The sequence below is a fragment of the Anomaloglossus baeobatrachus genome, chromosome 9, assembly GCF_048569485.1.
Source record: "Anomaloglossus baeobatrachus isolate aAnoBae1 chromosome 9, aAnoBae1.hap1, whole genome shotgun sequence".
Taxonomy (NCBI): Eukaryota; Metazoa; Chordata; class Amphibia; order Anura; family Aromobatidae; genus Anomaloglossus; species Anomaloglossus baeobatrachus.
This window is the reverse complement of record NC_134361.1, coordinates 36,919,241-36,931,635: the sequence shown is the minus strand read 5'-3', so window position 1 is coordinate 36,931,635 and position 12,395 is coordinate 36,919,241. Positions and strand designations below refer to the sequence as shown.

At 45.5% G+C, this 12,395-nt stretch overlaps 1 long non-coding RNA gene across 1 annotated transcript in view; it reads right to left on the bottom strand.

Annotated features, from left to right (window-relative positions):
* The window catches only part of LOC142250395 (uncharacterized), a 51,106-nt gene that overhangs the window by 20,516 nt on the left and 18,195 nt on the right, over nucleotides 1-12,395 (bottom strand). The window contains exons 2-3 of the long non-coding RNA XR_012725185.1: nucleotides 9,582-9,675; nucleotides 1,546-1,672 (exon numbers count right to left, since the gene is read on the bottom strand). This is a non-coding gene — a long non-coding RNA (uncharacterized LOC142250395). The remainder of the gene's footprint in view (nucleotides 1-1,545; nucleotides 1,673-9,581; nucleotides 9,676-12,395) is intronic.

The following is a 12,395-nucleotide window of genomic DNA, read 5'->3' as shown; positions in this document are numbered from 1 at the left end:
CCCGGGAGCCGACATATCGCTCGAGCCACCGAGCAGCAGTAGCTGCAGAGCAGCGGCGGCCGGACCCGAGCAGTGGGAGAGCGCAGCGTTGACACCCTCCTCCACGCCCGCGACACTCATATGCACCGTGTGGGTGTGTGTGGGTGTGTGTGTGTGTGTGTGTGTGATCCCAAGGAGGAAGCGATTCCTGGCCCCTTGGTGGGGGTGTTCAGTCAACTGTGACTACCTGGTTTTGCCAGGACGACACACACAGGTAAGTGTTCAGGTCCAAGCATTTAGTATTTAAAGTGGATATGTCAACAGATTTCACATCACAAACTGCATAAACATTAGTTCTCTCAGACCTGATGAGACCGGTGTACTTACCTTGAAAATCCACATCAGAATGAGTATACAATCCTTTTCCCTACCTAATATTAAAATGAGCAGCTGTTACCCAACCTGAGCTCATAATATGTTCATCTTTTTTGCAGATTATACAGCCATTCTAACATCTATTTTTCAAAGTAAGCAACCTAGCCTCATCAGGTCTAAGAGATCGCTTTAATAGCATATGCAGGTTTCATTATGCAGTCTGAAGATGCTAGTAGAGATGAACAAATTTGTTCAAGAAGAATGAAATGTGCCTTAAATTTAACAAAAACAAAAATTATAGCAGCCTGAATCCTAATTTTTGGGGGAGCTGGCCTTCCATTTCCTAAATTGAAGAGGGCTAGGAAAGAGTTTAAAAAGTAAAAAAAAAAATTGCATGCTCACCTGTGACCTGCCGCAGCTCCCTGCTCTTCCGGCCAAATCAAAATTGCCCCAATTGTCGTGGAAATATGTTTAGTATCTGCCAAGGTCTCTTTAGGACCCCAAATGATTAAATACAGAGGGGAGGGAAGAGTTTAACCCACCCAAAAAAAACATACTATTCACCTGACACCCCCATCCACAGCTCCCTGTGCCTTCAGTGGGTCTTCACTTCTTTCCATACTGAGACCCATAATGTCACGACTTTGATGTGCAGAGCCATATTTACCACTATATTTACCACTAGAGGTCCAGTGCCTTGGACGGCGGGTCGCTGGGGGGCGGCGCTAGGGTGAAGAATGAAGTTTATTTTTATTAATGTTCCCTTCACTCCCCAAACTCCATACTAAAACCAGAGTCTTTGCGGGGGTGGGGGTCATGTGATGTGACATGATTGCGTTGGTATGGGAGTTGCGGAGGAGACAGTATAATGATTTTTTTTTGGGGGGGGGGGGGCCTTCAAAAGAACCCAGCAATGGCTGACGGGAATTTTGTTGGATTTATGGAACTTGAATACCAAAAATTGAGGACTGACCGAAAAATCTGAAATTTTGGGATTTTTTTTTTTACTAATTTGATTGGTTACTGACTGATTCGGGTGTCTCTAGGGGGTTCCCAATGTCTGCCAGTTATATGGTTAAATGTAAATAATTGGTAATATTGGTATAAGGGGATTATTGATGGCATTGTAATGGGGAGCGCTGTGGCCTTCACACATGGACTGTAGAGTCACATACAATACAGAATCCATACCTTGGATGAACGCACTCGGGGTTTATAAATAGACCATCGATCGGCGGCGGTGACACCATCCACTTTCAGGTTCAGATCTCCCGGAGAAGAGGAAGCCACCGCTTGTACTCTGCCCGTGTTATATTAGCTGGAAATGAAGTGCATTATTATCAGGAGGAATCCTCATCTCATCCAGCGTGTACAGAGCACACAACTAACACGGAAAGTTAATTAGTGACAATGTCAAACTAAAATCACTCGACTTTCTCATCCTCTCGGGGATCCGGAAGCGACCGAGACCCCAGAACGCGAAAACCAACATCCAGGACGGATGATGAGAGCCTGGAGAGGAGAACAAAGGCAGAGGAGACATAAAGAGAATGAGAGATAGACGAGAACGATAGAAAGAATCTCAATGAAAAGCAGAACGGGAGGCGAAGGAAGAAGAAGACGGATCGAAAAATAATGAGATATTCGGTAATTGGGGCAGGACCTAAGAGAATAGCTAAAGAGGAGGCATAATTCATTGTGGAAGCCACCGTTCAATACGTCTTGAATCGATATATTACATGATCGGATGATACCACGCCTTAAGTATAAAGGCCCCGTTACACGCAACGACGTATCTAACGATATATCGCCGGGGTCACGGATTCCGTGACGCACATCCGGCGACGTTAGCGACGTCGTTGTGTGTAACAGTTCCAAGCGAGTGTTAACGATGGAAAATACTCACCTTATCATCCATCGTTGACACGTCGTTAATTTTCAAAAAAATCGTTGATTCTTGAGGACTCAGTTTGTTCTTCATTACGCTATGTGCGACACCCCGGGAACGACATACAACAGCTTACCTGCGGACGCCGGCAATGCTGAAGGAAGGAGGTGGGCGGAATGTTCCGCCCGCTCATCTCCGCCCTTTCGCTTCTATTGGGCGGCCGCTTAGTGACGCCGCACAAATCGCCCCCTTAGAAAGGAGGTGGTTCACCGGCAACAGCGACGTCACTAGGCAGGTAAGTCCCGTGTGAAGGGTCCTAACGATGTTGTGCGCCACGGGCAGCGATTTGCCCGTGACGCACAACCAAGGGGGGCGGGTATGCTCGCAAGCGATATCGCTGCGTGTAACGGGGCCTTTAGTCTAAAATAAAAAATGTTTGGAAATTCGGGACAACCCCATTATCTCGTAATTGTCAGCAATTTGTATTGGAGATGTAGCTCAAAAATATTCTCTGGTGGAGCTGAGCTGCAATACCACACACAACCTGTTGACTAGTGTGGCGCTATAACCAATATGATAGGGACAAAGAAGCTCAGCCTACTTGCACATTTACACATTCTTCACTCTTTTCTGGATGACCATACTTTTGAGGCTTGTGAACGTGGACTTATTATCTTCGTGAGCGAGGGGCGCTCCATACCACCACTGATGGAAGGAAGCTCATTACCACTTGTGGGCAGGAACACTTGGTGGCCTACTCAGCCTGTAGGACAGCTCTATGTCATCATAGTCTCAGAGGAGGAGAAGACCGGCAGGTTCCACAAAACATTGACTGTCTTCCACCTTCCAAGATTTACCCTCATGGTCACCAAAATTGTAGGTAGAGTAGTGGAGAGTAGGCCAGAGGGTTAAACCGTTTAGTCTTCTCCAACGACCAGGTCTCTCAAGTGTTTCCCAGAAGTAAGACTTAGAATTTAGAATTGTACCTCTGAGAGAAGAGGTTTGGACAACAATACTTGTACTAATATTTATTGCTTAGGGTTCATTGAGCCTTCAGTGATATTTCTTGTGCGTAAAAAAATTACCGATTTTCGTAAGAATGTTGGATCAGACTTTGGTTGGTGTCAGTTTTTATCATCAGAGTTTAAAGTGACCCTCTACATGGGAAATTATTATTAACTATGCATTTCTCGTGTATAATCTCCCTACCTGGTGCCCTCAATTTGCCTCTTTCACTCAGTTGGGCGATCCATTCCTCCAGCATTCGAGATGGTCAACGAAGTGGCATGGGAGCATAGTAATGAGTCCAAACTAAGCCTCACCTGAATTTCCTATGCTACACTACAAGAAGGACTAGGGAGGTGTAGTTTAGACTTAGAATTTATTCCCAATGGTACTATGGTGGCCTTCTTGGAATGGACCTCTGATCTGAGTGGACCAAGTATGGACATTATACATGAGAAATGCAAAAGTAATTTTTTGACATGGGTAGAGAGTCACATTATGGAGGTGTCATGGGTGGGTCCGACAATTAAAGGTCAAAGGGTTTGGCTGCGCAAAATGCTCCCTGACTTTCTATTATGCCCACTGTCAGTATTCAGTGTACTAGGTATCTCCTCTGTTGAGTTTTCATCCTTTTCCCTTTAAGACCCAGCAGATCTCCTCTTCCCTTCAGCTGCTAGTCATCTGTATTTCCCCTTGGGTTTAGTTCATTCAGCTCTGGTTGCAAGCAGGTGGCTTGCACTCATCTGTGGTATTGTTGCTGAAACATTGCTGAACTTCTGTGGATAAGTAGTTTATGAATTTTCCCCCTGTGTGTCCTCTTTGTGTCTTCTTTAGTGTTCAGTGGGGTTGACAAAGAGCTCATCCCACCCGTTCCCTATATAGGGTCCAGCACTAGGGATACCTAGGGTCAGTTATCCGGCTAGACGCATAGGTGCGGAACCTATCTAGGGTGGTGAGGGACCCCAGGGACCAGTGGTAGATTTGGACTGGGGTCAACATCTCCCCCTTCTTTAAGCACAGGGTTCCCCTTCCCTTCCCTTTTGCCGTTCGCTTGGTACTCTCCCGTACTTAACCTGACACTTAGCCATACATATTATGTTAATGTTGCTCAAACTAGTCAATTTTGGTAGGACTGGACAACTATCTAATGTGTTTTGGGCCCTCTCGACAATTCACCCCTAATGGTAGATGTAGTTGAGAAAAGGCAGTTGGAGTCATCATACCTTATCCTTTTGTTCTCTAAAGGAAATAAGCCGCCACCAAAGGTGTCTTGAAGAACCTTACTAGCGTTTTCCATTTGGGGAACATATGCCTGCTATTTTCCATTTGGAGAACATATGCCTGCTACAGACCAGCCATAACTACAGGGAAACAATTTTGTTTGGACATGTTAAAATACAGTATGCCCCATCCTTGTTTCCCCCAACATTAGACATTTGGAATGATCAGGCTGCCCTTATGCAGATTAGGCAGTGGTATGGGCCACCATCGATCATGTTTTAACCCTAGTGGTTCTCTTATAGCATATAGCATTTGTTCCTAACATAATCAAATCATGTAATATGCAAGATTTACTGTAATCTTACAAAGGAAGGGATTTGAGAATGGAACTGAATGAGAGGGAGGAGGAGGAGGAGAATAAGACAATGACAATCAGAGGAGAGGCATGAAGAATGAAGACACAGGCACGTAGAGATACCAGCGAGGCTTCAGTCAGAGATATATAGCAAAAAATAAAAACTAGCTGGAGATAAAGGATCCAATTAGTGAGAGAGAGGCAGCTTCTCCATCTCCCACGTCGAGGAGCATCGGCTGAATACCGTCCCTCTCCTATACTCCCCCCATCCTTCTCCATCGTCTCCATCCTCAAGCTGTTGTTGAATGTCTCCTACATCCTTAGCCCTTCTCCAACGCTAACTTCATTTCTATGTCTATCACTTTTAGAATTCTTATTTAAAGTATTTGTCTAGTTTAGAAAGATGTTCATAGATTGTGAATTAATAGAGGGGGTTCCTCTGTTCAAGATCCTCATCTTTCGGCCATGGTGGAGAATGGCTACAAAGAGTATCTCTTGGTTTGGAGGACCCATCCTGTCCTGTATTTCACAGACAACCCACGTATATGGTTGGAAAATGTGTAATGCTTAATTTCACCTGTGGTGGCGCTGCAGGAAAACTGAAAGGTCACACTAGGTACGGGGAAGTACCAAGTGCATGGCGAAAGGGAAGGGAAACCCTGCGTCTAGGGAAAGGGAAGATGGGGACCCCTGACCGAACCTACTGCTAGTCCCTGGGGTCCCTCACCACCCTAGATTGGTTCCGCACTTATGTGCCGAGTCGGGTACCTGACCCTAGGTATCCCTAGTGCTGGTCTCTGAGGTCCCTCACCACCCTAGATAGGTTCCTCTCCTATGCGCCGAGCCGGATACCTGACCCTAGGTATCCCTAGTGCTGGTCCCTGGGGTTCCTCGCCACCCTTCTGCACCAATGCGCCGAGCTAGATACCCAACTGTAGGTATCCCTAGTGCTGGGCCCGAAATAGGGAACGGGTGGGATGAGCTCTTCATCAACCCCACTAAACACTATAGAAGACACAAGAAGGACACACAGGAGGAAAATGCATGAACTACTTCCACAGATGACTCAGGTAGAAGTTCAGAAAAGTTTTCACCAACTATACCACAGAGGAGTACAAGCCACCTGCTTGCAACTAAGGACTGAAGGAACTGAAAATATTACCAGCACCAGTCTAAAGGAAGGAAGGGATGTTTAAACGCCAAGAGAATACTGATGATCAACAGCTTGGTGGAAGGCGAGCTCCTGCTGAGTCTAAAAGGGTAGAGATGAATCCAGTAGTACATTTAATGTAGAAGGTCTTGCATGACAATGAAAGCCTAAAACCTGGAATCCGTCAACAGTCTGATACGGCAGAGAGACGACTGTGACACTAATTTCCTCCTGGGATCCACCGGCTTTCAGTCATATGTGCAGTGCATGCAGTGGCTACAGTCACTGCTCACTATACAATGCACTTTGATTGACACTTCAGCAGTTCATCTGTGTACATTGAACTGTCACTCAATGTACCAGAATGCTGGAGAGGAGAAACGGGGTTAATTCCGCGCTGCTGCCAAATAAATAGACTGTTGATTTAATTATTAACTCTTCTTTATTTTACAGATCTACGCGTTTCAGACGTCAGAGCCTCCTTCATCAGGACAAAGGAAAAATCAGCAATATATATACAATGTAGATACAATGTTGGCGTTTTCTCTGTCCTGATGAAGGAGGCTCTGACGTCTGAAACGCGTAGATCTGTAAAATAAAGAATTAATTAAATCAACAGTCTATTACTTCGGCAGCAGCGCGGAATTAACCCCGTTTCTCCTCTCCAGCATTGAAGTTTAACCCATGTGGGGCTGCAGCAGTAGCCATTACCTCAGGCTTGCATATGGGTTGTAACTTACACAACCTCTTTAGGTGAGTGTCTCTTTATGTACATCTCCCTATAATATGTGGTAAGACCCTATTAGTGCTCTTTTTTTTCTTCAGCTTTCAATCAAAGTACAAGGGCACGTTTACAGCCCATTCTCACAGTACAGACTGTAGCCGCTCCGTGCACCACCCCCATGACTGAAGACTGTCGGCTTCTGGGAGGAAATAAGTTAATTTTCTCCCAGTAGCTTCACTTTTGTTAAGGCGGTGAGGCAGCATTCTGACGCGATGCAGATTAATCCTATTTCTACAGCTAAATGGTGCTTCCCTTTAAATCAGGCTCATAGTAATAGAATGAAGATACATTTTTTCTTAAAGGGAACCTGTCACCACTTTTTTGGCCTATAAGCTGCGGCCACCACCACCGGGCTCTTATATACAGCATTCTAACATGCTGTATATAAGAGCCCAGGCCGGGGGTATAACATAAAAAACACTTTATAATACTTACCTGATGGTCGCGTGGTGGGCCTTATGGGCGTCTCCGTTGTCCGGTGCCGGCGTCGCCTCTTTCGGCCATCTTCGTCCTCTTTCTGAAGCCTGGGAGCATGATGCGGCTGTGTCATACACACTCGCTGGTTCTGACTCGCCCACCCCAGGGCTATGGGACACCCGGTGCCGGGCCGGACTAGTCCAGAGGTCGTCAGTGGTGGCGGGGCCCGACTCCGTGGCCATGGTGGGTGTCAATTAAATATGGCTGCAGTGTTGGGGGTGAATAAAGTTTGTGTTCGTGACGCCACCTGTGGTATGCGGCTATAAAGCCGCCGCTGCTGTATGAGGCCTCCGGGGTGATGGAATGGCAGCAATGATGGTACTGCTCCCCACAGGTGGAGGGGTGCCGCGGGGCACAGTTGGTGCTCGTGAGAGTCTATGGTGTAATGGAAGGCTAAGCAGATGAAATAACAGAGACAACACCAGAGGGTGCAATTCCAAGATCTTTACTCACACTTCCTGGTAGGTGCACACTGGTGCCTTCGGACGGCTGGAACCCACTGCCAAGGACCTCCACCGTTTCTGGGTGATTTCAGGACTGAAAGCCGGTACCCTTCTCTCTAAGGTGTCTCTGTCCTCAGCTGTCTCCTTAAGCCTAGCTCTTGTAGGATGAACCTGCTCGGCCTCCACTACAGCCTCCAGGCTGGGAGCTCGCCTGTCGGTTACCTGCCCCCTTTCTAGAGGTTCTGCTGTGGGCTGTGACCCTGGGAGTTTGCAACTTTCCCTGGGCCTCGGTTTTCACTGTTGGAGATGATTTTTCATTCCTTCTGTTTCTAGGGACTGTCCCCTGTTGCAGCTTGATCCCTCCACCGATGTTCCTGTGGAACAGGCCACCACAGCTCACAAGCTATCTGTCGCCCTGGGATCCCTTCGTTCCCTGCTTGGTGTCCCCTGGACCCTCTGAGTCCCAGGATCTTCACCAGGAAGCGTCACTTTATTTTCTTAGCTCCTATCTGACTAGAGCTTTCTTTCCTTCTCTCCTTCTCGTCTGCCTCTTGCAGACCTCCTCCTCCTCCTTCCCCTCACTCTCTTCAACTCCTCAAACTTGACCTTCCTTTCTCTGTCTGCTCTCTGGTGGCTCCTCCCACCTCCCCAGTTGCTAAGCTGTTCCCTATAGGAGCAGGGATGGGTCTTACGGCCCCTCCCAGAATGCAGCATGGGAGGGTTGCTGCCACTATCCCTGGTCCCAGTGTGTACCTAACAATGGGTGTTGTGTAGATTTGCCAGGGGACCGGCATTCACTCCTTTCCTCACCCAGAATGGGACATCACACCGCTGGATGGGGTGCAATGTCCTGTGGCGACGGAAGCCTCAGGGGCGCCACAGTTCTATGCAGGCGCACTACAATACTTTGATCTGTCCTGCTCAGGACCTGAATGCCAGCGAGTGTGGATGACGTCGGACCCGTCATGCACCGCGGCTAGAGAAGAAGGAGCACAAAGATGGCCAAAAGAGGCGGCCACGACATCGGACAATAAAGACGCCCATAAGGCCCACTGCGCGACCATTAGGTAAGTATTATAAAGTGATTTTTATGTTATACCCCAGCCTGGGCTCTTATATACAGCATGTTAGAATGCTGTATATAAGAGCCCAGTGGTGGTGGCCGCAGCTTATAGTCCAAAAAAGTGATGACAGATTCCCTTTAATACTGTTCACATGGAAATGTTCTTCAAGCCTCCTTCTTGCTCCTTATTCCTCAGCTCCATCCTGGCTCTTCCTTAGCTCTCCCTCCCTTACTCTTATCTTTGTAATCCCTCTATTGTCTCTTCATTCTGTCTAGTCTCCATGGTCCGATCACCACCTCGCACCCACTGCGCTGCTTTACTTAATGTCCCCAAGTAATGAGTGTATGCCCCCGTCTTGTACCCTCATATTTTCTGGTTTTGTCCACCCATCCCCATCCAATTCCTTCTTGCGTTACACCTTTTCTTCGCTCTTCTGGATCCCCTTTATCATCAGTTCTCGACAATCTCCGTCTTTTCCACCCGCTAATACTCTCGTTTTCTACGCTGTTAATTCTCGTCCTCATTATATCTTTTTTTACCCCTCGTCTCCCCCTCCTTTGCTCTGTCCCTTCGTCTCTCTCGCTCTCTGACTGATATATTGTTCCATTAAAGCTTTCACAACCTTTTAAGAAAATAAAATCAGCGGAGAGAGAAGGAGCGAGAGACGAGGACGGAATGAAAAGAGCATGAAAAGATTTTGGATGCGAAATGAGGCCGAGGACAAAGGGTAGAACAGTCAAGTGTCACATAGGAGGATATATATATAATATATATATATATATATATATATATATATATATATATAAAGCTCTCTTACTAGTAAGATTAGTCATCACTTACTGGAATAAATCATCCTGCAAGTCCAAAACCTCGAGAAGGAAGTAGTCTCATCGACTTCTCCAGGTAACCCTCTTGATAGTCCTTTCCAGTGCACCTGCCACACGTGGAGAAGCAGATGAAGATGTTGTAACACTTTTAATGAAGTACTCTTAATTAGCATGTAATTGACACTTATTTCATTAGCAGGATTCTTGCAGGGTATTACGAGGCCATGTCACGGAATAGCGGAGGGAACTGGTGTAGTGTAATTAGTACAGGAATAGCGGAAAGAAGCAATCACGATTGGACTGTGATGGGATGGCGCAAGCGAAAAATGAATTCAAGCCTATCACCCTGTTAAAGAAGACCCTCACTTGCCTAAAATTTGTAATTTTTTTTTTTTACTGGTGTAAAAGCTGCTGTTCTCCTGAATCCGGCGTTGTATTTCTTTTGTTCCTATGACTCTCCATTGCTGAGCTATGGCCCTTTTTCCTACTCATTTAGCCACGTGGGCATATTTCTCCACTCTCTAGCCAAGTGGGCGTCTTTTTTGAGGACCACCCCCAGTATACTAAAAAAACTAAAGATGTGCCATATCTCAGGAATTGAGAGGAGCAGGAATAAAAGAAAAATATCAACGGATTCAGGAGAACAGCGGCTTTGACATCAGTTTTAAAAAAATACATATTTATGGCAAGCGACAAGTTTTCTTTAGAATTTCCTTATGCCTAAACCTTTGGCCAAGACCTTGTTTAGTTGTCAGCTATTACTCTTGCATCCATAAAACTGACTGTTCAGCTTGGCTGATTTTGCTTCTGTTCTTAATAGAGACCAGGAATAATTCTGCTGGTGATGGTCTTCCTTCCTTGAGGAGGGGGCAAAATGAAATCTATTATGCCCAGTACTTTTCTACCCTATTTTCACGAGTGTCTCCCATCCTTAGGAGACCTTTGACCAGTCTGGGATCTGAGGTTCACATTGCCTTGTGAAACTCTGGGTTTTACATGTATATTTATTTTGGGACAAAAAGGATTAAGGACTCTTCTCTTGCTGGTAGTTCTTTGTTACTCCAATCTCAGATGCAACTGGTTGGTGACCACTCCCCTTGACCTTAAATAGTCACATGTTCCATCTCCTGATGCTGCTTATAGAATTCACTTCTGAACTGACCAATGTGTAGAGAGGACGTCTTTTGGTGCAGCAAGGGTTAAGGACTCTTTCCTTGCTGGTAGTTCCTTGTTAGTCCAATCTCAGGTGCAGCCGGTTTGTAACCACTTTAAATAGTCACATGTTCCATCTCCTGATGCCGGTTATTGAATTCATTTCTGAACTGAGCACTGTGTAGGGAAGATGTCTCTGGAAGGTACTGGAATCTAGTCATTTGCAGACCTGGTATTTAGGCTGCAACTTTGGTGTTGGAGTATATCCTTTTGTCTATATTCCCCTGTGTTTGACTCTTGCAGTGGTGAAGACTAGTGCACTCACCGGCCTTTGCACTATTCAGGATGGAGAGACAGCTAGGGACTAGGTACGTGACGGCGACGGGGAAGGACCCGTATAGGGATGTTAAGGAGCTGAGCTGGGTTCAGACACAGGTTGGTGTCAGGAGGTGACCCATCTCTCCTTTCCCTACTGTTAGGGCCTTCCTACCCTTTTGATTTCTATTATAGTGACACCCCAAGATACATAAGGTGGTGGGACTGATTATTTGTAAGTTAGGCCTATACTCTTTTATTATATATATATATAATCACCTTTATATAAGAGAAAAAGAGCTTTATCATAAGCAATATGGAGGCATAATAACAATAACATAGCTAGTTAATGTGCAGTGATGTAGATGACATTACAAAGATGTTATATATTTTTTCATATTTCGCGTACAACATATTTTTATTAGATTTTTCATTAACATTTTCAGAATATGGTTAATGGTAACGGATTACAGAAATGGTGCAATCATCTGTGGTGCTGTTACTTGTTAGTCTATGACTTTCAGTCTCATTGAAGGGTTTATGCCATGTACCAATAAATAGCAAAAGTCAAAGTCACATTTTTTCCTAAATTTAGGGCCACGCGCAAGCAACAAGAGCCTCGGCTACAAACCGATTGCCTTCAACGTCATCTGGCCCTTTTTTTATCATATGAAATAATCACATGCACCGAAGTGTATTGCAGTCACATACGGCGACTTCATTATTTCTAGCCAGATGTCATTATCTCTGTAATATCTGACTGGGGGTCAAAATAACTGCAAGCAAGCTGCTTCCCCGATCTAAAAATCAGATTGCATCTGTCTAGATAGGGTTTTCTTAGACCTAAGCTACGATGACGGAAAGTAGAACAAGATGAAAACATATGAACAGAGCGGAGTACGGTACGGAAAGCACAGACACAGCAGATGGAGCTTAAATGGTCTCTGTCAGTTCAACAAACATTGCAAAAATCAATAGAAGCAACGAATATAAGACGCTTGTAATGTATCTTATCAGAAAAATATGCTTCTTTCTCCATTTGTGAGCCACGTCTCCTCCCCTCTGCATTATGAACTCATCAGTCACTTTGGAAAAACAGCTCAAATTCATTTTACTGAGGGATCAGATGAAAGCTTTCCTTGCTGGCAGTTCCTTGTTACTACAATTTCAGGTTCAACTAGTTTGTGACCACTTTAAATAGTCACATGTTCCATCTCCTGATGCCGGTTATAGAATTCAATTCTGAACTGACCACCGTGTAGGGAGGACGTCTCTGGAAGCTGCTGGAATATAGTCGTTTGCAGCCCTGCTGTTTGGCTGCAACATTGGTGTTTTTGTATATCCTTTTTTTCTATGTTCC